The sequence below is a fragment of the Mauremys mutica genome, chromosome 3 (assembly GCF_020497125.1).
Source record: "Mauremys mutica isolate MM-2020 ecotype Southern chromosome 3, ASM2049712v1, whole genome shotgun sequence".
Taxonomy (NCBI): Eukaryota; Metazoa; Chordata; order Testudines; family Geoemydidae; genus Mauremys; species Mauremys mutica.
The window spans coordinates 108991056-109011844 of record NC_059074.1 but is presented as its reverse complement, the minus strand read 5'-3'; the positions used below and the strand labels follow the sequence as shown (position 1 = coordinate 109011844).

The 20789-nt window shown below is 44.6% G+C and overlaps 1 non-coding gene across 1 annotated transcript; it reads right to left on the bottom strand.

Moving 5' to 3' along the window:
- Positions 1–12186: 12186 nt before the first annotated feature.
- TRNAL-UAA lies at positions 12187–12269 on the bottom strand. The gene has a single exon. It is a non-coding gene; the product is annotated as a tRNA-Leu (tRNA).
- Between the last annotated feature and the right edge of the window lie 8520 nt (positions 12270–20789).

Below are 20789 nucleotides of genomic sequence, written 5' to 3'. Positions count from 1 at the left end.
ACATTTCCTGAGGCTCCAGAGGGGTTAATTCAGTGGTTCTCAAACTTTTATACTGGTGACCCCTTTCACATAGCAAACCTCTGAGTGTGACCCCCTCCCCTTATAAATTAAAAACATTTTTTTATATATTTATCACTATTATAAATGCTGGAGGCAAAGTGGGGTTTGAGATGGAGGCTGACAGCTCGCGACCCCCAGTAATAACCTCGTGACCCCCTGAGGTGTCCCGACCCCCAGTTTGAGAACCCCTGGGTTAATTTAATTTTAGCACCCTGTGTCCATTCACATGCATGTTCTATTTTGAGCATTTCAGTTTTCACAACATAGGCTCATCCCAGATTCTGGAACAAGCTCAAATGCTCAGTTCATGGAGTATGTACATAAGCTATACTAAAGACAAACCCACAGTAACTGTCTCCAGTTTGTGAGGGACCCCCTGGAGCCAGTCTCTAGGAAACAGATAAATGCATGGAGGTTAAGTCCATTAATGGCTATTAGCCAAGATGGGTAAGGAATGGTGTCCCTAGCCTCTGTCTGTCAGAGGGTGGAGATGGATGGCAGGAGAGAGATCACTTGATCATTACCTGTTAGGTTTACTCCCTCTGGGGCACTTGGCATTGGCCATTGTCAGTAGACAGGATACTGGGCTGGATGGACCTTTGGTTTGACCCAGTATAGCTGTTCTTATGTTCTAGCCTAAATGAACCCAAAGTTATGGAGACAGATATGAGTCAAGGAAGCCAGCAGAGTATCAGAAACCTGGAAAAATCTCTGACTGGACAGGCTCAGGTGTTTGGTCACAAGCTGAGGTGGTTCAAAAGTTTTGGATTTTTTTTAAGCATAATTTTTTTATTGTTTCTTTAAACAATCAAACACAGCAAGCAGCAAATATTTGGCCACACACTTCTGAAACCTCAAACCATATTCAGATTTTGGCAGACTAATTTCAGCTTTTCAATTAAAAAAACACAACAAATTTTGAAGGAAAGCAGACGATGTCCGTGATTTTTTTTTCTGCTTTTTTAAAAACCCCTACTTTTCGATCCAGAAAAAGTTTTGACGGAAAATATTTGTCCAACCCTTTTAATGAGCTTTAGTGCCTTTTAACACTAGCTGATGCTGAGAGCCAGTGATACCCTGTAAAGAAGTTTTCTCAAAACTGGGTTTGTGCCGAGATGCAAAAGGTTTATTTTTCCCAGGGCCGCCCATGGGAGGGGAGCAAGTGGGGCAATTTGTGCCGGACCCCGCAGGGGCCCCCACGAGAATATAGTATTGTATAGTATTGCAATTTTTTTTATGGAAGGGGACCCCAAAATTGCTTTGCCCCAGGCCCCCTGAATCCTCTGGGCGGTCCTGAAAAAATCTAGCCCTTCTCCTTGTGAAGTATCTTGAAAATGTAAACTGATCACTAGGATTGAAAGGCTGTCATTGATTTCTCCTAATGTGTGCTTATTTGAATGGTTCTGTTAAAAACCATGCTCTTAGCTCCCTTGGTTTTTGAGAGCAGTCCAGACTAACTTTGTGGCTGTGTGCAGAAGGAACACGTCAAGCTCCTTCTCAGTCAACTACCTCCTCTACTGATTAGCCAGCATAGCTTCTGATCACAAGGAGCATCTCAACAGCATGAGAAGCAACATGGTCCAGTAAATGAAGTCCTGATTCTGCACCACTGAAATCAATGGGACTCTGCTATTTACTTCAATAGGATCAGGATCAACCTCTATATGTAGAACTGGTAGCAAGGGACATCTCTGTTCTAACCCCAGCTCTGACGCTGCCTTGTCTGGAAAGTAGGTCTGTCAAGCGATTAAAAAATAATCACAATTAATCCACAATTTAAAAAAAATAATCATGATTAATTGCATGATTAATCACACTGTTAATAATAGGATACCATTTATTTAAATATTTTGGATGTTTTCTACATTTTCGAATATATTGATTTCAATTACAACACAGAATGCAAAGTGTACAGTGCTCACTTTATATTTATTTTTATTACAAATATTTGCACTGTAAAAAAACAAAAGAAATAGTATTTTTCAATTCACCTCATACAAGTACTGTAGTGCAATCTCCTTATCATGAAAGCTGAATTTACAAATGTAGAATTATGTAAAAAAACCAACCCTGCATTCAAAAATAAAACAATGTAAAATTTTAGAGCCTGAAAGCCCACTCAGTCCTACTTCTTATTCAGCCAATTGCTCAGAAAAACAAGCTTGTTTATATTTGCAGGAGATAATGCTGCCCACTTCTTGTTTACAATGTCACCTGAAAGTGAGAACAGGCGTTCTCATGGCACTGTTGTAGCCAGCGTCGCAAGATATTTACGTGCTAGATGTGCTAAAGATTTATATGTCCCTTCATGCTTCATCCACCATTCCAGGGGACATGCGTCCATACTGATGATGGGTTCTACTCAATAACAATCCAAAGCAGTGCGGATGGATGCATGTTCATTTTCATCATCTGAGTCAGATGCCACCAGCAGAAGGTTGATTTTCTTTTTTGGTGGTTCGGGTTCTATAGTTTCCACATTGGAGTGTTGCTTTTTTAAGACTTCTGAAACCATGCTCCACACCTCATCCCTCTCAGATTTTGGAAGGCACTTCAGATTCTTAAACCTTCGGTCGAGTGCTGTAGCTATCTTTAGAAGTCTCACATTGGTATCTTCTTTGTGTTTTGTCAAATCTGCAGTGAAAGTGTTCTTAAAATGAACAACATATTGTGGGTCATCATCCGAGACTGCTATAACATGAAATATATGACAGAATGCAGATAAAACAGAACAAGGGTCATACAATTCTCCCCCAAGGAGTTCAGTCACAAATTTAATTAACTATTTTAGTTAACTATTTAATTATTTCTTTAACAAGCATCATCAGCATGGAAGCATGTCCTCTGGAATGATGGCCGAAGCATGAAGGGGCATACGAATGTTTAGCATATCTGGTATGTAAATACCTTGCAATGCCGGCTATTAAAGTGCCATGCAAATGCCTGTTCTCACTTTTTGGTGACATTATAAATAAGAAGAGGGCAACATTATGTCCTGTAAATGTAAACAAACTTGTTTGTCTGAGCAATTGGCTGAACAAGAAGTAGGACTGAGTGGACTTGTAGGCTCTGAAGTTTTACATTCTTTTATTTTTGAGTGCAGTTATGTAACAAAAACATCTACATTTGTAAGTTGCACTTTCATGATAAAGACATTGCACTACAGTACTTGTATGAGATTAATTGAAAAACACTATTTCTTTTGTTTATAATTTTTACAGTGCAAATATTTGTAATAAAAAATAATATACACTTTGATTTTAATTACAACACAAAATACAATATGTATGAAAATGTAGAAAAACATCCAAAATATTTCATAAACTTCAATTGGTTTAACAATATTGTTTAACAATGGGATTAAAACAGTGATTACTTTTTAAAATCATGATTAATTTTTTTGAGTTAATCACGTGGGTTAACTGCAATTAATTGACAGTCCTATTGGAAAGCTCTCTCCAAATCTGCTAGCCAAGCCCTCACTAATATCCTGGGGGGTATGGATCAGCATTCATGTCGCACTCCCCGTCAGTACCTGGCCCAAGCTAGGGAAGCTAATGAGCCAACCAGCAGACCAAATTTGGTGAGGAATCCTAGTCATGTGCCAGTTGAGGCATGTTGCACATATGCTAAGACGAAGACTCACATCCTCCTAAAAACTCGCTTCTGCCATTTAACTCAGAAGAAGTGAGATGGTGGAAATGTTCATCAAAAACAAAAAATGGTATTATAACTTACTGAGCTTACTGAGATGCATAACCATATCCTCAGGCCTGTCTGTCCTTTCCCCTTGCCCCCTTTTTTGTCCGCTTATGACCTTCACTTTGTTGTGTCTTGTCAAATTCAGACCATACACACTTCTGGCCAGGGGCTATTTTAGTTTGTTTATGTGAGGTGCCTAGCATATTTTGGGTGTTCAGAAAAGAACAAGTAAATAATTATCAAAGTCTTGATCCTGCACCCTCTTGAGCATTAGAGATGGGTAGGAAACATTTGTCCCATTCTGTGAAAATGTTTCAGATTTAAAAATATTTCCCATTCCACTATGGGACAAAACAGATCTTTTAAATGTTTTCGCATACACATGCATGTACACGCGCATGCACACACAATAGGCTTGTAGTCAGAGCACTCACCTGTGATGTAGGAGACCCTAGTTAAAGTCCTTGCTCCAGATCAGGGACTTGAACCCAAGTCTCCCATGTCAGTCCTCTAACCACACAACCCTTTCCTGAAAAAAGTTTGGTTCGGCAAATCAGGAGTGCTGTGATAATGAATTAGTTAATGGATGTGAAGCACTATGTAACTGCTAACATTCACCAAATACACACAACCCCTCCTGCATCTACTAGAGGCTCCAAGACCTCCGGTTCGGTGTTGAGAACTATGCATTGACCCTGGCACAAGCAGCTGGGTTCTACTTCTCATACAGCCGGAGGCTGGTAGTAACCTGAAGATTACCTGCCTCCTTTTTATATAAAATAACTCAGGTTTGGGGGAGGAGGAGCTGGTGATGTCTGATGGGCAGAACAAGCAAACGATCAGTCACCTCCCTTAGCCCACCCCAGGATCCTCAGGCTGACCTTGTACATAGTGGTGTTGTCCCAAGGACAGGAGTTGGCCAGATCTGAGGAGCAAGAAAAATAGTTGGTAGCAAGTTGATTAGTTCCTCTCATCAGGTGAAGGGGGTTAGGGAGCAGCAATTTTAGTCTTAGCCCAGGGTATCAGGAAGGATAGCTCTATCACTGGACGTACTGAAAGCATAAATTTGGGATCAAAGGTGAAGGGCATTTATTTAAAAATGTTAGAGGCTATGAAAATGCTACGTGCTGTGTGCATCTTCGTTTTACATTATGCTCTGAACTTCTTCTCACTGATTTTAGTCAGTCCTCTAATTACTAACATTTGTCTCTATTTGCATGCATCAAACTGCATGGATTCTGTAATTAATTTAGAGGGAAGAGCACCACCTACTGGCTCACAAATGCCACTTCCTGTGCTTTTCTTGGTTGGAGGTTTCTTGAGAAGAACTTTTAAATAGTTGTCACTATTTTGGGATTTCAGCTGTCAGGGTAGGATGCAGCTGTCTTGCTACAGTACAACCCATCTGGTTTTTCCAGTTTATTTCTTTCCTTGATAGGGATCAGGTTGATAAAGTCTGTGCTGTATTTCCTGGGAGACACAATACAGAAGGTGAGGCCCAGAAGCAGGGGAGGCAAAGCAGGTTTTACACCGTCGTGCATTGCCTGGATTCTGGGATGTTGCAGGAATCAAAATGACCCAGATGAGTATAAATTTGAGCAGCAACCTGATTGCCTGTGGCTGGCTCTGCAATCCAGAACTGCCATAGCATTAAGTATTACAAGTTCACCCTCTCCAACTCCTTCCCTGGCCCCTCTATACATGCCCCTACAGCAGGGACGGCAAAGGAGTGCAGCATGAGGCTGTTCACATGAAGCCTATGCTACACTCAGACCATTGCCTCCCCTTTATAAGCAGAGCAGTGTATAGGACCTGGAGAAGGGGCCATAATCTGACCCAAGATCTTTTGTGTTCACTATAAGAACACAAACAATAAAATAAATACTTCCCCAATACAAACTATTGGGGATAAAAGCAACAGGAAAATATCATGGCCCACCTGATAGACTCTGTAGTGAATAACCCACTTTAAATCTCCATTTCATGCAAGTAATTCAGGATTACAGGTTTTTGCTAATATTAGACACAAGCTCAGACACTCCCTTTTAAATAGCTTTGTCAGTTACCTCTGCAGCATGTTAGGAAATATTTCTAAAAATGCTCTGACAGTTATTGTCAAAGCCAGCCCTGGGGTATCACTGTTTCAAATATATGTAAACAAGATTTGTCTGGGAAATAAATAAAATATTCTTCAGAGCAGAATTAAATACATTTGCCTCAATTCCGAAAAGTTTTAATCCCTGAAACTTTTAAAAAATGTGTGCACTACATACAGAAAATGGATTACATAGCCAAAGCAATAACTTGAGACACTTCCAATTTTAGTGATATACAGAAAGAGTTAACAAGTGAAGACACGACTTCAAGAAGAGGAGCATGGTCAACTGTGTCAAAGCTGGCTGACAGAATAAGGAGGATGAAGATGGAGTACTGGTTCTGACATTTGCCAAAGAAGAGGTCTCTAGAGACTTTGGTGAGAGCAGTTTCAATTGAGTGCAAGGGTCAGAAGCTAGATTGGGGAGGGTCTAGGATGTAATTTGAGGAGAGGAATTTCAGAGAGTGATTGTAAACAGCACACAATGAGATTAGAAGATTAAAGGGAGATGGCACAGTAGTTGAAGAGGCAAATGGGGCTCTGGTCACTGACTAGTGCTCCTAGACACTGTAGAATAAATAAATAACTAATAATAATAATAATGGCTCTTTGATGCTAGTCCTTCAACGAGGAGTAAAACACCTTAACTGGCCAGGTGAATGCAGTACAGTAGGTTGTCTTTGGTTGATTTCACTCAGAGTACAACACGGAGTTCATACTTTGACACAAATATAGCCCGCTTAGTCACAGTTATATCCATATAAACAGTGTATATAGACCAGGCCTAAAACGGTGGATAAGGTTTAAATAGAAATCAAACCCCAAATTGGACTAATGTCCCGAGATACCAGCTGAGTCGGTAACTAGAATGAGGGAGGACCTCTTGCCTATAATCTGCTGATCCACTTTGGCCAACACCTAGGAATGGGGTTGATAAATTCTGAAGGGAAGAGCATATAGCCCTCCACAGCCAGAGGGAGGGTCATCATAACACAGAATTCTTGAGGGTGGCAAAGAAGGAATCCAGGAAAACAAAGGAATCCTGTAGGATGTACTCTACTCCTAAAAATGCCGTGATAGTTACACCCCATTTAAGAGAAAGGAAGACAGTTTAACAAATTCCTATTGAAGAAAACAAACTGCAGCAAATATTACATTTGTCTGCTGCCTCCGGTCAAAAGCCCTGTCTTGAGAGGCAAAAAGAGTGTGTTTTTCAATCCTTTTAGCTCAGTCAGATTACTTTAACACAACCGAAAAGGCCCAGTAAGATGCAGGCTAACCTGTTTGAAGCCATGTTGTCTGACCCTGTTGGAGTCTAGGCAACAATACAGCTAGCCATGTTTTCACATTTCTTAGCCTGCTTCTTAGAGAAGTTTTTCAACCCTGTTAAGCTAAAGACATTGACCCAATGTGATTGAAAAAAAAACACATCCTTTTTTGCCTTTCAAGACAGACCGAAGAGTAATGGGATTAAGTAGAAAAATTCTTAAAAGGTCTGTTTAGAGACTAGTGTTATATATGGATTTGGAGTAGGAAGTAGACAAAGAATTAATGAAGTCTGGTTGACAACACTCAATTGTTGCAGCTATTAAATCCCATAGATGATTGGGTAACCTCCACGTAGAATTCTGACAGGTTTCAGAGTAGCAGCCGTGTTAGTCTGTATCCGCAAAAAGAACAGGAATACTTGTAGCACCTTAGAGATTAACAAATTTATTTGAGCATAAGCTTTCCTGGGCTACAGCCCACTTCTTTAGATGCACAGAATGGAACATATAGTAAGGAAATATATATGCCCACAAGTACTCCTGTTCTTTTCACATAGAATTAGACACATTGGAGGGATTGAGTAACACTACAGATATTGAAATGGATTTTAGATAAATGCAAGATTATATACATTGGCAAAAAATAGTCTAAACTCGAGTACCGGTGGTCTCTGCACAGGTAACCTGCAAGGGAAAGAATTAGGCATCAGTATTGGTAGCTTAATGAAGATCTCAGCTCTTTGTGCAGCAGCAGAAAAATGAAAATAGGAGGCTAGGGTGCATTTCAAGTGATAGAAACTAATGCATAATCTAATAACAATGACATGCATCCCTGTCGAGTTGTGAGTTTGAGTTTAGTCAAGTGATAATGAAGAGATCTAAAGAAGGGAACTGGTGGTGATTATCGTTAAAGCAGGGTTCACACACAATGGGAAGTGATCCAAAGAAGGATTAGTTTGCAATGAAAAGGGAAGAGTTCCATGGGATATGATAAATTTATTGAACATTTTCAATAGTGTAAAAATTGATCAGTCCCTTTTTTTCTATATGAGAACAATTGAATGAAAGTAAATTTAAAAGTAATTATAGGAAATACTTCTTTACACATTGTGCAGTCAGCCTGTAAAGTTCATTGCAGCACTAGGGTCGCAGAGTCAGGAGGAATTATTTTTCCTCCCATTACACAACTGACCAGATAGCTCATAAGGTGTGGTTTTTGGGTTTTTTTGGTACCTTTCATTTTAGTATCAAATATTGGTAACCAGGGGTACAGCTATACTTCAACAAAAAACCCACAGCACCAAGTCTCAGAGCCCACGTCAACTGACTCAGGCTTGTGAGACCTGAGCTGCTAAAAATTGCAGCATAGACAGTTGCAGTTATAAATTCATCAGAGCTTCAGCTCAGAACAAGCACACAGTCTTATGAGGTCTTGGTAGGCCAAGTCCTTCCAATCAACACCTAAGGATTGGAGATCTCCATAGATCAGAGGTCCTGTCCATTTACAGGGTCAGGAAGAAGGCCCTGAGTCAGCTTAAAACCCAAGCTTTTACCCAAAAGTCTTTTCATTTGTTTGTTGGTCTCTGGAGAATCAAGTTTGAACTAGTATAGGTATATCTTCCCAGGAGTGGGGTTTCAAAGGCGGATAACTAAGGACATTCATTAGCATCTCCCCTCCCTACTTGAGAAGGTACATACACTGCCACAACACATACACAGTTGCATTTTTAATACAATAGATCCTCAAAGCTATTAACCCTAATTCAATGAGGTTTAACTTAATTAAATACAGTTTATCTTAATTCCATAAGGTTTGTTCAGGATATTGTCAGCCTGGCATAGTTTTAACCTGTAAGAACTGCTGTTGTGTTTTTAAATTTTGGAGTTTGACCTCAGTGACGGTCAAATGATGAATAATTAAACCATGTAGGTAGATACTCATATTCCCTAGAAGTTTACCAACAGGATATGTTCGCCTCCTTAATTTCATCTAAACAATCAAACATATGTAGTCATGTCTGTGATATCTGAGCACGTTGTATGGTACACAATAAAGAATGACTGTATGAAATAAAATATCTTTATTTTTATACTACATTGAGTCTTTCGTTGTCCTTTGAGTTTCAGTGCTGACCAAGTTGAGTTTTTTAAACATTTTCAACTCTACACCACAGTTTTAGACCGAAAGCTTAAAATCACATATCCAAGTCAAACTATAGGAGAAAATTTCAGCAGGATCAACTGTAATTACCTCAGCTGGAATTAGACCTGAATATTCTGGCTAAACTCATAGTAAAGGTTGCCCATCCCAGTTATAGTGGGGCATTCTTGATTTGCATTTGGCTAGCACAACATATTCTTTGGGGCTAGCATAATAGTGTCAGTCCATGATTTTTATCCCCCCCCCATCATAAAGCACTATCATTATGTGGCAATTCAAACACCTCAAAAATCATGGCACGATGACTGGAATCATAGTGGGTTATGCTGAATTGTACCGCTGCACTTTTAGAGTATTCTTTGTGATGTAGTTTAAAGTTATGTCGAGGGCACATGTAGCTTGTGTATACTAGCTCTCTAAATCTAAGGAATAAAATTAAAATAAAAGTCAGTTCCTGCTCCTGTTGAAGTCAATGGCAAAATTCCCATTGACTTCTGTAATGGGGAACATATTTCTTGAGTGTCTCCTAATGGAGGAGTGTGCAGCCTTTTTCTGCAGTCTTTTTCTCAACTCTGGCACCCCCTGCAGGTTGCCAGCCAACCTTGGTGTGTCCTCAGCAGCTTGACCCTCTGGCCACTTCACAAAGGCCAAATGCACCCCCCTCCAGGGCAAGAAAGAGTCTAGCAAACAGACTATTTGCCCTCCCTAGGGTCTTCAGCTCTGAGTCCTTTCAATTCAGCCACTTGTTCAGGATCCCAAATAGGGTGACCAGACAGCAAAGGTGAAAAATTGGGATGGGGGGTAATAGGAGCCTATATAAGAAAAAGACCCCAAAATCGGGACTGTCCCTATAAAATCGGGACATCTGGTCACCCTACTCCCAAATAAGGCCTGTTCCCCTCTTAGAGTTTATGCCCCTTTACCTGTGGCCTGTGGGGAAACCCGGGCCTGCCCACTACTGCAGTGTCCAACCCAGGGACCCTCTACACAGCAGTCATGCACTGCTGACTCCAATCTATTGCTGCTATATCCCTGAGTCTCTTCTTACCAGGCCCCTTTTATCTCCAAGCCTATCTCAGGGGCAGGTCCCCAGGTTCTGCTCAATTGCCAGGGCAGAGAGCAGCTTCCCTCCCACACCCACACCCACACCCACCCCCGATCCCAGCCACAAACTAGGCTCTGGCTATGTTCCTTGCCCTGCATTTTTTAAGGAACATCATTATATGTTCTTCTAGATCAGTGGTTCTCAAACTTTTGTACGGTGACCCCTTTCACATGGCAGGCCTCTTAGTGCAACCCCCGCCCCCTATAAATTAAAACACCTTTTTATATATTTAACACCATTATAAGTGCTGGAGGCAAAGCGGGGTTTAGGGTGGAGGCTGACAGCTCACGATCCCCCCATATAATAACCTCGCAACCCCCTGAGGGGTCCTGACCCCCCCAGTTTGAGAACCCCTGTTCTAGATCCCCCAACCTTGGGAAAAACAGGCCACCCACTGTCTCCTCTGAACTGGGTCGGGGCCACCTTCTTGGGCCATTTCTTCCACACTTTAGCTTTAACAGCCTTTCTGCTGCTGCCTCCCCAGGTGCTTTGGGCCTGGAATCTCCTCTCCGCATGTCTTTCATGTCTCAATACATATGTTTCCGACTGAGTCTCTGTCTCCATTTGTTCTCCTGTCTGTCCATGTATTTTTCTCTCTCTTTCTACGTGTGTATATTACTGCAAGTTCTTGTGTCTCTGGCCCTCTGCGTATGTAGGGCCGCCTTTAGGCCAGTTCCACCAATTCCCCCGAATCGGGCTCCGCACCTAAGAGGGCCCCGCGCCCAGTGGCAGGGCCGCCAGGGGAGGCAAGTGGCCAAGAAGCCCTTCCCTGGCTGGAGGCTCCTTTTCAATTTTTACTCACCTGGCAGCGCTCCAGGTCTTGGGCAGCAGTTCGGCGGCGGGTCCTTCATTCGCTCCAGGTCTTCGGCAGCACTTCAGCGGCAGGTCCTTCAGTGTCGTCGAACACCCGGAGCGAGTGAAGGACCTACCTCCAAAGACTAGGAGTGCCGCCGGATGAGTACAAGCTACATGTTTTTTTTATGTTTTTTTTTTTCAGTCATCCCTGCTGGGGCCCCATTGAAACTGTTCGAATCGGGCCCCGCACTTGCTAAAGCCGGCCCTGACAGCGTATGTAAGTCTTCACATGCATACCTGTGTCTGTGACCGCCTGTCTGTCTTTTCCTGCTTGTGCATCTGTCGCTGTATGTTTGCTGGCATTTTCAGACTGTGTTTGTCTCTCTCACTCTTGCTGTGTGTTTGTGGCTGCCTGTGTGTGCAGGTCTTTACTTCTGTCGTGGTATGCCTGTGTATCTGTTTCTGCATGTCTGTGCATCTCCAAGCATCTCTCCCTATGTGTTTGCATGCTTGTCCCTACATGTCTGGGTCTCTAGAAGTCTGTGTGTCGGTCTCTGCATGTCTCTCTGCCTGTCCATATGTCTGTGTGTCAGTTTTTGCATGCGTCTCTGTGTGTGCATATCTGTCAATCTCTGCATGTATGTGTGTGTTTCAGTCTCAGCGTCTGTGTACCTATTCCCGTGTATCAGTCCCTACCCTTTATGTCTGCATCTGGCATATCTGCCCCTGTTTGTGTGCAGAGACCATGTCTGAAGCCATGTTTACTCTGTGGTGACACTGGGGGTGCTGTGATCGCAGAAGATTTTTCTTTAGACAGTTCTGCTCAGTCCCTGTCCCAATGTGCAAGCAGTAGCCACCGCCCAGTTACATGCCATTCCTCCTGGTGTTAGTTGGGTGACAGGCAGAGGCTGGGAGTCTCCCCGGGGCATGACTGGGGTTTCGGCGTTTGTTACATTCCCTCCTTGTTAATTTAACAGACCAGGGGAAAAAAAACAGCAGCTACCAGGAGTGGGGTTCGAACCCACGCGGACATGCGTCCATTGGATCTTAAGTCCAACGCCTTAACCACTCGGCCATCCTGGTGCAGGTGCAAGAATGGCACGCAGACACGACTACATAGCTCGTGCCGCCGCCAAGCCCGGCCTGCCCCATCGATGGGAGGAGAACGGGGCTGTGACCCCCCCAGCGGGGCCCCCGCAGCTTGTCATCGTCAGCGCGGGAGGGCGCAGAACGCGGAGCAGCGAGCGGCGCCCGCCGGGAGGGGGAGCAGGGCGGGCCGCGGCCGCGCGGCGAGAGGCGGGCGGGAGATTTGGTGTGAGAACAGCGGGGGTCGCTGCCTCCGCCTGGCAGCGCCGGGTCACGGCCTCACCCCCGCGCGAGAGGGGAGCGCCTGGACCTGCCCCCTCCCCGCAGCGCCCCGCTCCGCCCTGGGCCCCACATCCAGGCCGAGGCTCGGTGCCCCCGCAGCGCCCCCCCTCCACACCGCCCTGCATCCCCCCATCCACACCCCACGTGGCACCCCCACGGGGCACCCCACTCCACACTGTTCCCCCCATACTGCACCCCCGCACTGTACCCCCTGCTCCACCCCTCCCCTGCACCCCCCAGACTCCATCCCCAATCCACTCCCACTCCACACTGTTCCCCCATACTGCACCCTCCAGCCGCACCCCCCACACTGTAACCCACCTCCTGCACTCCTTTACTAAATTAACCCACACCCACTGCACCCCTATATGCAGCCCCGCCTACACACCACCCCCACATCACATCCCACATGCCTCTGCACCCACTATGCCCCTCACTGCCCCTCCCCGTACACCTGCACCCCAAACACACCATTACACTCTCCATACATAAACACTTGCACTACTGTACCCCCTCCCCAATTCACTAACACACTCCCCTCCCTCACAAACAGCCAGACAGAGAACATGGAAACTTCTGCCTGGCTAAAGGGTAAATTTTTCTGAAAAGTTGCAATTTGTGGAGTTTAGAAGTGCTTCCACCCCCATCATTCCAGTGCCCTTGTTAGGTCACCAAATGAAATTAATAGTCAGCAGGTTTAAAACAAACAAAAGGAAGTATTTCTTCACAGCACACACAATCAACCTGTGGAACTCTTTGCCAGAGGATGTTGTGAAGGCCAAAACCATAACAGGGTTCAAAAAAGAACTAGATACATTCATGGAGTATAGGTCCATCAATGGCTAATAGCCAGGATGGGCAGGCATGGTGTCCCTAGCCTCTGTTTGCCAGAAGCTGGGAATGGGCGACAGGGGATCACTTGATGATTACCTGTTCCGTTCATTCCCTCTGGGGCACCTGGCATTGACCACTGTCGGTAGACAGGATACTGGGTTAGATGGACCTTTGGTCTGACCCGGTATGGCCATTCTTATGGTCTTGTGGTACTGTGTCATGAAAGTGCCACTCTTAAGAACCATAACAGGCTACTGACTTGCTCCATTTTGCCCAAAGCCAGCAAGAAGCAGGTATCATGGCTGAAATGCTGCTCCTCGTTTTCTGTTTAATTTATGTAATAAAGGCTGTTTTAGACGTCTCCCCTTTCCCCTTAGTCCTGCATGTGAAACTGGCCCTTGGGCCTACATGAAACTGAAAACAAATCCTTCCTGCTCTATTTCACACTTAGGGAACAAATGACATTTTGTTTGTTCTTTGGCCATTTAATTAATGCTCTGAAAACGAGTAAGTTGGCAAAACAGTCACATTCTATGGCAGTGAAACCTTATGGTGCAAAGCATTTCCTGGCAAAACTGGGGTTTCCTTAAGGAAATGAAGAACTGTTTAGAAAAAGTCCCAATCAATTGTGATAATGAAGAGAGCATCAGCCTACCAAAAAGGAAAGCAAGAGTAGAAAACAGACACTAACTTTATTATTTACTGACATTTTACTTATTCCCATTTAATTATATGCTGGAACATACCTGCCCTGGCTGATAGAAACAGGCTTCTCTAGTTAAACAGGTTTCTTTAGGGGGGGAAATGTTACTCCTGGAATTGTACAGTGTCACCACACCTTTCCCTTCAAAGGCATATTTTCTGTATGTAATAACTACAGGCAAAAGCAGGATTTGACCATTAAAAATGTTTCATGTCTTTCAGTTCCTCTTTTTCTGTAAATATATAGGACACTTTATATTGAGGTTCCATTTATAAATAGCATTTGTTAACTCTTTAACAAATCATTAATCAGTTGCTAGTATCGCACAGGTCAATACATTGCTTCTAACCATCTATAACTCCTTTAGCTGATGTTCTTAGAATTCTACAACATATGCTATTTATATTAATGGATCCTAAGGTCACTGCAGTGCTGGATTTACAGTGGTGCCATGGAGCCGGGCCCATGCTTAGAAGGGGCCTCGTCCTGCTCTGTTTACACTGTGCCCCGAGACCCCGCCAGCCTGCTCCCTCACCCCACTCCCACCACTTGCTCCTCTCCACCCTCTGGCCCCACCTACCAGCTCCTCTCCGCCCCCTGGATGGACCCCAATGTACCTCAGGCAGTCTGCTTCCCACCACCTGTGGGGCCCTACCTGTCTCCCCGGAGCTGAGCCACCTGGGACTGGTGCAGAAGCCTGGCCAGTCTTGGCCAGTTGCGGGGGATAGTGTGGGGGCTTGGCTGGACCACTCCAGGCAAATGGGTCTGAGGGAGCCTGGCCAGAGCAGGTCCTGGCCTGTCTGATTGCACCACTCCCAAGAGATGGAGCGATTCCCCGCCCTGGGACTAGCCCTGGCTGCACTGGTGGCTCAGCCCAGCAGATACAGTCGCCTCCCAGCAGGGCCAATGAATACAGCCAGGAGGCAGGGAGTGGGGGAGTTGGTCTCTGAGGGGTGTTCTGGGCTGTGAGGGAGCAGGGAAGATCTGTGTGTGTTGGGGCACTAGGGATTGGGGGTTCTGTGTGGGGTGCTGGGCAGTTGTGGTGGGGCTGTGGGCCGGGGGGCCCTGTGCAGGGGTGGTGTGCAGGGCGCTGTGCATTTGTGTGAGGGGGGGATGCTGGGCATAGTGGGTCCAGGGGGCTCTGGCCATAGGGAGTCAGGAGAGTGTTGCAGAGGTGCCGACTTTCTGATTTCCCTGGAGGTGCTTGACCCCTGCTTTCCCCTGGCCCTGCCCCCACTCTACCCTTTCCCCACCCTGCCTCTTCCTGTCCCACCCTGCCTCTTCCTGCCCCATTCCGCACCCTTCCCCAAGCACCCCCCCATCCTCGCTTCACCTTTTCCTGCCCTGCCCCCCCCCCCAGAAACAAACAAAAAAACAACCCCTTTTCCCCTTTTATATTATACATAAGAGAGAGCGAGAGAGACTCACTCAGATCTGGTCTACACTACAAAGTTAAGTTGACATAACACCTTCCGTTAACCTAGTTGTGCCTATGGCTATACTTAAATTTTTCTCCCACTAATGTATGTGCCCCATTACGCTGTCATAGTAACATCAGCTCCCTGAGCAGCACTGAGCCATGGTCCATGTACGGAGATCGACACAGCATGAGTGTAGACCCTATGTTACCTATGTCAACCCTAACAGTCCTCCAGCTGCTGTTCCACAACGCCCAGCACTGACCAGTCTGTTCACAATTGTGAATTCCACTGCCCAGGTGTCACACATACTTGGAGCGCCTCCCTCCATCCATAAAACCCCCACAAATGTTTGAAATGTCGTCTTCTGGTTGTTGAGCGTGGTGAGCACACTTCTATCTGCTCTCTGTTGTTCTGAGCAACTGCCCAGCTGACCGTACCAGCTACATACTCCAGACATGCTCTGGCTTGGAGTAGACAGAAGATTTTAGATCTTCTGGGTCTGTGGGGAGAAGACGCTGTGCAAGCACAGTTCCAAACCAGCTGTAGAAATGTTGACATCTCTGAGCAGATTGCTTGGGGAGTGCAGCAGATTGGGTATCACGGGGACTAGCAGCAGTGTCACCTGAAAGCCAAGAAACTGCAACAGGCACAGCAGAAGTCCAAGGAGGCCAACAATTGATCCAATGCCAAGCCACAGACCTGCCACTTTTACAAAGAACTGTGTGCCATACTTGGAGAAGACTCTACCACCACCTTGCAGACCACCGTGAATACCTCCAAGGAGCTTGAGTCACAGGCCCTCGCCATGAACTGCAAGGAGGAGGAGGAGTTTGGGGGCTGGGTGACCAGGGAGTCCAGCTGTGAGCCAGGACCTGTTTTTGACTGCACCAGATTCAGCCAGTCCCTGCAGTTGAGCATGGATGATCCTAATAGAGGAGAAGGAACTTTGGGTAAATGTGTAAATACATTTCTCATTATAGTGATGGCGCCCCCCTCCCTCCCCAACTTAGTTGTTATCTGCTTTTCATTCCCCTCTAGAGTTAGGCGGGAGGGGCATGCATAGCAGTTTGTTTCTGTAAATATGGATGTTGCTTGAATCCTCCTGAGAGATCTCAATGAAACTTCCCTGGAGGTACACGCTATAATCCTCTCCTGAAGGTTTCTGGGGATGGCAGCCTTATTTCTTCCTCCACTGTAGGACGCTTCCCATGTCAGTCAGTGATAACTCCAGCAGGCACCATTGCAGTAAACAAGCTAATGGCATACGGACCTCGTTGATTTTAGGATGCCAGAAGCAGCCGTGCTCTCTCTGCCAGTGTTACCCTCAGGAGTTAGATATCAGCTAGAACCACTGCCTGTGGAAAATGGTGCCAGTATTCATAGCCAGTGTCCTATACTAATAGTTTAATGGAACTAAGCAATTCTGTCCTCATTTCCCTTACCCCAGTGGGTCATACTCACCATGGCTTGATATGAGAGTGGTACCAGCACAAGCACTCAAAGTAGAAGTGTCAATAAGCACATCTTGTTTAACACTTTAGGGGAGCAAGGGAAGGGGGGAGTTCTGAATGTTATGTTTTGCTTTCCATTATTATACTAACAATAGGGCACCTGGCATTGGCCACTGTCGGTAGACAGGATACTGGGCTAGATGGATCTTTGGTCTGACCCAGTATGGCTGTTCTTATGTTCTAATATTCTTATGTTCTTAACAATAGTACTTCTGTGAGTTTTATCTGTAGCTGTGGCCTTGAGAGGGTCCCCTTCCACACCAGTGGAACAACTAACCCAGATAAGGAGGGGAAAAAAGAGGACATGGTAGGACATGTTCTCTGAGATTCTGGATGCCAGTGCAGCATCAGACCTCGAAAGAGAGCATGGAGGGTGAATGTTGCAGACTGTATGGAGAGGAAAAGAGAAGACAGGAAAAGGAGAGCGGAATACACCAGGACATACCTAATGGGTCCTCTCCATCAGCAAACTCAGATGCTGTAGTGTAGACTCCTGTGGACCTCCAGGTTCCACAATCCCATTGCAGTCTGTGGAGAACTGCAGCTTAGCAGTTCCCTACAGCACTCCCCTGCCCCCGCCCAGTATTACACATGGCCTCAGGTCCTTCACATCTGCTTCCACACTGTGCTGGGAGAAAGCATGGACAATGCCCGCTTCATCTACACTGACTTGTGAGAACCATGGTTCATGTATGTGTAGCTACAATGGACATCAGTGTTCCTTCTTCTGCTTTATTTATTAAGGTTCCTAAAAAAAATTAAGTTAAAATGTATTTACTTTTAAATTCTTCAGGAAATTTTTGAGCTGTTTTCATAAGTGAATAAAACTCTTTTGTTTTGAAAGTGAGTCATCTTTATTAGTTTACAGCACATGGTGTATAATGCCTGCTGGCAGTGAAAGTAATGGTCTTGTATACTCACAACCCATAGGATCAATGACAGTGTAGTCATAAATGTATAGCAAGCCCCCACCATTAATAAGTGCACTGTCAGTGATATATGCACTGCAGCACCATGTTGAGCCTAAACACCACAGCACATTAACAGTGAGCCACAGTAAAGTGCTCTTTCAAAGCCTTCCTGAGCTGTATAGATCCGCGCTGAGTTCATCTGATAGCCCTTGTGTCTGGCTGTTCAAACATAGCAGACAACCGCTCACTCTCCAACCCTGCAACAAGTTTTCCTCCCTTGCTTAACAAATATTATGCAGGACACAACAGGCAGCTATACCCATTGCAATATTCTTTCCGATTTGGTGAGGAAACACCACCACTGTCCCTTCAATCTACCAAAAGCACATTCAACTGTCATTCTGCACCTGCTGAGCCTGTAGTTGACTCTCTCATTCGTGCTGTCGAGGTGGCCAGTGTATGGCTTCATGAGACAGGGACTAAGGCAGGGGTTGGCAGCCTTTCAAAAGTGATGTGCTGAGTCTTCATTTATTTACTCTAATTTAAGGTTTCGCGTGCCGGTAATACATTTTAACATTTTTAGAAGGTCTCTTTCTCCAAGTCTATAATATATAACTAAACTATTGTTGTATGTAAAGTAAAGGTTTTTAAGGTTTTTAAAATGTTTAAGAAACTTAATTTAAAATTAAATTAAAATGCAGAGCCCCCCGGACCAGTGGCCAGGACCCAGGCAGTGTGAGTGCCACTGAAAATCAGCTCGCGTGCTGCCTTTGGCACACATGCCATAGGTTGCCTACCCCGGGACTAAGGGATAGGCTGGGTCCCCCAGGATCACTATTGGCATTTCAGCATTGCCAATGGTAATCCGCTAGTCAGGAAAGAATGTCCCTGCTTGTAGCTTTCTGAACAGTTCTGTGTTCTTAAAGATGCACGTGTCATATACCTTTCATGAGCAGCGCACACTGATGTTGGCAAAGTGCTTGCACGACCATGTAGCCCATTCTGCTGTTGTACTCTGGGGCCAAAATAGGGATGTGCATGCCTCTATTGCGCCACTGCAGTTTGGGAACCCCATAGCTGCAAAGGTTACATCCGAAGAAGTGAGCTGTAGCTCACGAAAGCTCATGCTAAAATAAATTTGTTAGTCTTTAAGGTGCCACAAGTACTCCTGTTCTTTTTAAGGTAGCCACTGTGTCCTGCATGTTGCCAAGAGTTGAAATCCTGTATGGTGGGAGATAATTAATGGCCCTGGGCACTTGCATGAAAATGGCCTCCACCGTGGCTCTTCCCACTCCAAAATGATGTCTCACTGACTGGTTGCAAAATGGCATGTAAGTTTCCACAGCATGATAGCCACTTGTTTCTCCACTGCCAGTGCAGCTCTCAGTTTGGTGTCCCTGTGTTGGAGGGCTGGGGAAAGCTCGGTACACTGATCCAGGAATGTGACCTTGTGCATCTGAAAGTTCTGCAGCTACTGCTCATCATCCCAAGCCTGCATTACATTGCAAACCCACCAGTCAGTGCCTGTTTCTTGAGCCCAGAAGTAGTGCTCCGCTATTTGCAGCTCCTCAATTAATGCCACCAATAACCTTGAATTGATTCTCGCAATGACCCACAGCAAATTGACCACCAGGAAATCATCATGTTCCCCATAGTTCTTCTTGCGGCTCTGCAAATACCAGAGGCTCATGCGTCCTGTGCTTGCAATGCTTATAACAATAGCGCAGAGATGTGCAGACTACAAGTCCCATGTGGGCTCATGGGAAATTGAAAATAGGCACAAAAATTATGGGATAGAGATGATATAATGAGATGAAGAACAATGCATTATGGAAAGATGACCCCTTTTTCCCAGTTATCTCCGGGGCAACTTGTTTCTGCCCCAACAATCATTGTCACAACTTTCCAAAAGTTAGTGTGCTTATGGTGGCAGGTTGCAAACTGAAATACCTACCTATGGTGCACCACACTGTCCATCAGCACAAGCCCTCCTAGTGAGTACATGCAGCACTGATGCAAGGAATCAAGTATGCACGCGCACAAGTGATATGTTAAATGTGGCAGCTATATGCTGATGTAACTTGCATCAGGACAACTTTGTAGTGTAGACATAGCCTCAGTTTGAGTCACCCAAATTTGGGCTCTTCCCGCATACATATATCAGGAACCGTCACTGACTTCAATAGAAATGTACAGGACTTTATAACAAAAAAAGTGTTAAAATGGCTAGATCCAATAATCACTGTCCATCTTCTTTTTTGGTTAAAAATAAATGTTCTTGGTTGCTAGGCAACAGAACTAATCTTGATAATCGTCTTTCTTTTACAAATTGCAAAATCATTAAGATAATGATTAGGAGAGAAGTGAGGAGCTGGATAAGTAATATAATTAAGATTTCCTTAGCATTATGGATATGTGGCCAGGTTAAAAGTCACATACAACTGTTTCCTAAGAGAGAGTGGTTCTTCCTTATAGTGCAATGAAATGCTGACATCTTTCAGAGACATTTTGCTCCTAGATGAACAAATCACAGGCCTATGCAAAACTAGAATTGAAACAGCTTGGGTGTGTGCACCTGTGAATATGTTTGCACTGAATATAATGTCTCTCATTAAGTAACATTCAGTCACTATTTGAACAATGGGGTATTAATATTTTAATTTGTGAATTGATAAAAATAAATATTTCAGTCATTAGCCCACCCCAATTAAACACTATTTCAATTATTGTAATTCTTAATCTAAAATATCCATTCATTTTCCATCTCTCCCCTTCATTACTATTTTAATTAAGATCACTCATTTTATCAGACTAAAATTACCTCTCCGTTCTCAAGAACTGAATTATAGTGAATG